This window comes from Setaria italica, chromosome III (assembly GCF_000263155.2).
Source record: "Setaria italica strain Yugu1 chromosome III, Setaria_italica_v2.0, whole genome shotgun sequence".
NCBI classification, from domain to species: Eukaryota; Viridiplantae; Streptophyta; class Magnoliopsida; order Poales; family Poaceae; genus Setaria; species Setaria italica.
The window spans coordinates 22,451,083-22,455,174 of record NC_028452.1 but is presented as its reverse complement, the minus strand read 5'-3'; the positions used below and the strand labels follow the sequence as shown (position 1 = coordinate 22,455,174).

Here is a 4,092-nt window from a genome sequence, read left to right as displayed (position 1 = left end):
CGTCCAAGGATGCTTAAAGTCCTCCTTGATAATAACCAGTGGATGGCTTGTTGTATTGTATCATGTTGTTTGGGACTTTAATTTAAATATGTGTATTTGGATCTTCATGTTGTTGTATTGTACCATGTTGTTTGGATCTTTAATCGATTTTCACGCGTAATCCATTGTCAAGTGTAATCCATTTTCATGCGTAATACGATGCAGATGGACCGGCAATGGATGTATAATGCAGACAGGCGGAGCAAGGCGTTTATTGATGGCTTGCATTATTTTCTCGAAGTGGCAAAAGCGAACAAGCCAGAGAATGGGTTCGTATGTTGTCCATGCTTCCAATGCAATAACAGGAAGGAGTATTCAAAGGATTCCTGGGGGACTATTCACAGCCACTTGTTTAAATACGGTTTCATGCCTAACTATTTGGTTTGGACCAAGCACGGTGAACTAGGGGTTGTAATGGAAGATGGCGAGGAGGAGGAGGAAGATGACACCATTCCGGACTGGGTTGCAGGCCAAGCTTTTGCAGGTACTACAATAGGCGAGGCTGATGAAGATGAGTTTGCAGAAAATGACCCTACTGATGACCTTGGTCAGGTGATACGAGATGCATACAGAGATTGCGAAACTGAGAAGGAAGCAGCAAAGTTGCAGCGCATGATAGATAATCACCAAAAATTGTTGTACCCAGGTTGCCAGCAGGGCCATAAAAAACTAGGTACGACACTAGAATTTGTGCAATGGAAGGCAAAAAATGGTGTGTCCGATAAGGCATTTCAGGGGATGTTGAACATTGTCAAGAAGATTCTCCCCGAGAATAATGAATTACCGTCCACAACATATGAAGCTAAACAGATTATTTGCCCTCTCGGATTGGATGTTCAGAAGATACACGCATGCCCTAATGACTGTATCCTCTATCGTGGTGATGAATACGAGAAATTGGATGCTTGTCCCGTCTGCGAAGCCCTGCGGTATAAGATCAGGCGAGATGATCCTGGTGATGTCGAGGGGCAGTCTCCCAAGAAGAGAGTTCCCGCGAAGGTGATGTGGTATTTCCCTATAATACCACGCTTGAAGCGCTTGTTCAGGAACAAGGCGAATGCTAAGTTGATGCGATGGCACAAAGAAGACCGTAAGGAAGATGAGATGCTGAGACACCCCGCAGATGGGGCACAGTGGAGATCAATTGATAGAACATTCCCAGACTTTGAAAGTGAAGCAAGGAACATAAGGTTTGGTTTAAGCACTGATGGATTCAATCCATTCGGTGAGTTGAGTAGTGGCCATAGTACTTGGCCTGTGACCCTTTGTATGTTCAACCTTCCTCCTTGGCTGTGCATGAAGCGGAAGTTCATTATGATGCCGGCGCTTATCCAAGGCCCAAAACAACCCGGCAACGACATTGACGTGTACCTAAGGCCGTTGGTTGATGACCTTTTACAGCTCTGGAAGGAAGAAGGTGTACGTGTGTGGGATGAGGATAGACAAGAGATCTTTAATCTACGAGCACTGTTGTTCGTAACCATCAACGATTGGCCTGCATTGAGTAACCTTTCAGGACAGACAAATAAGGGATATCGGGTATGCACCCACTGTTTAGACGACACAGACAGCATGTACTTGAAGCACTGTAAGAAGGTCGTCTATATGGGTCATCGTCGATTTCTCCCTGCTCACCACCAGCTGAGAAAGAGCGGGATGCATTTCAAAGGTGCGCCAGACCATCGTAAAAAACCTGCACACCGTAATGGAAAGCGTGTGTTCGAGATGATGAAGGATGTATATGTAGTCTTCGGAAAGGGACTTGGTAGCCAACCTGTTCTGAACGACGATAACGGGCATGCACCCATGTGGAAGAAAAAGTCAATATTTTGGGAGCTACCTTATTGGGAAATCCTAGAGGTTCGCAACGCAATAGACGTGATGCACCTGACGAAGAATCTTTGCGTGAACGTGCTAGGCTTCATGGGTGTTTATGGAACCTCAAAAGATACATTGGAAGCACGACAGGACCTGAAAGCCATGGGGCAACGAGATGACCTACATCCGGAAAAGAGAGATAATGGACAGCACTACTTACGTCCTGCCAGTTACACTCTCAGCAAGGAAGAGAAGGATAGCATGTTTGAATGCTTGAATAGTATGAAGGTCCCGTCTGGGTACTTCTCGAATATAAAGGGAATAATAAATATGAAACAAAAGAAGTTTACAAATCTCAAGGCTCATGACTGCCACATGTTGATGACCCAGTTGCTTCCGGTTGCACTGAGGGGTGTTCTACCAGAAAATGTCCGGTTGCCGCTCGTAAAGCTATGCGCGTTTCTCAATGCGATTTCGTAGAAGGCAATCGATCCATCCAAGCTATCAAAGCTACAGAATGATGTGGTGCAATGTCTTGTCAGTTTTGAGTTGTTATTTCCACCATCCTTCTTCAATATTATGACGCACTTACTGGTTCACCTAGTAAAAGAGATTGGTATTCTCGGACCTGTATACCTGCACAATATGTGGCCTTTCGAGAGGTTCATGGCAGTCCTAAAAAACTATGTTCTTAATTGTGCCCGTCCAGAAGGAAGCATCGCCAAGGGATATGGAACAGAGGAGGTGATCGAGTTTTGTGTTGATTTTATTGATTCAATTGACTCGATTGGGGTTCCAACTTCACGCCACGAGGGGAGGCTCCGAGGAATAGGCACCCTTGGAAGGAAATGAAGTTTGAGCAATGATACTGATTTGTTCGACAAGGCACACTACACTGTTCTACAACAGTCATCCTTTGTGTCTCCGTATATCGAGCAGCACAGGCAGATGGTAGCTTCCAAAAACCCGTCCAAATCCGATGCTTGGCTTACCCGTCATCACATGGAAACTTTTCCCTCCTGGTTGCGCCAACAACTTATGGGTAACTCTGAGATTCACCCACAGCTTGCCTGGTTAGCCAGGGGACCTGCTACCACAATCGTCAAATTCCAAGGCTATGAGATAAATGGTTACACATTTTACACGAGAGCCCAGGACCAGAAAAGCACGAACCAGAATAGTGGTGTCCGCATAGATGCCATGGACAGAAATAATAGCAAGGAGTCGTATTATGGTTTCATACAGGAGATATGGGAACTCGAATACGGACCGCTGTACATCCCTCTATTTCTTTGCAATTGGGTGAAGCTAACTGCCGTCACCAAAGATCAGTACGGAATGACAATAGTAGATCTGAGCAAGACTGGATACAGTGATGACCCATTCGTACTTGCCAATGATGTGCATCAGGTGTTCTATGTGAAGGACATGTGCAGCAAACCCAAGAGGAATACAGAAGAGACATGGGAGCCAAAGTGTCACATAGTTCTTCCAGGTAAAAGAAAAATCGTGGGAGTCGAGGATAAAACAGACCTATCAGATGATTATGATCAGTTTGATGGCATGCCTCCATTCGCCGTTGAAGTTGATCCAAGCATCCTGCTATCCAAAGAAGAGGCTCCGTACTTACGCCGCGATCATGATCAAGGAACTTTCGTGAAGAAGAAATTTTACAACGTTGTATTGTAATGCGTTAAATTTACATGACCTTTGTGTATTAATTGATACAATTTGTAATTTACCCTATGTATGATTTCATGTGTTATTAAATTTGGTAGGTGAAGATTTTTTAGATAAACATGAACATTGTTAACCGCATACTAACATGGATTTTTCTGCGCATTGAAATAATTTAATTGAATAATTTCTTGATCACAGCAATGCAGTAAAATAAATATTTTACAGGCTAAATGAACTGGTATAGAATTAATGATTAATTCATACTTATTGTCAATTTACTCGTTAATTAAATATATTTTTGCATGTACAAAATCTGTGAAGGTTTTGTTTTTCATCCTGAAATGCAGTGAAAAGGTCAAATAAAATCCATTTCCAAAAAACAGGCGGGAGAAGAAAAATAGGAAAAAACACCTTTTGTCTCGGGTGCTAACAGCAACCGGGACAAAAGGCCCCCCTTTTATCCCGGTTGCAAACGGCAACCGGGATAAAAGGGTACGTTTCGTCTCCCGCCCGAACGTACCCTTTTATCCCGGTTGCCGTTTGCAACCGGGATAA

At 43.8% G+C, this 4,092-nt stretch overlaps 1 pseudogene; it reads left to right on the top strand.

The window, feature by feature from the left end:
• The first annotated feature begins 219 nt into the window (after window positions 1–219).
• Window positions 220–3,522, top strand: LOC106804229 (annotated as a pseudogene).
• The last annotated feature ends 570 nt before the right edge of the window (window positions 3,523–4,092 follow it).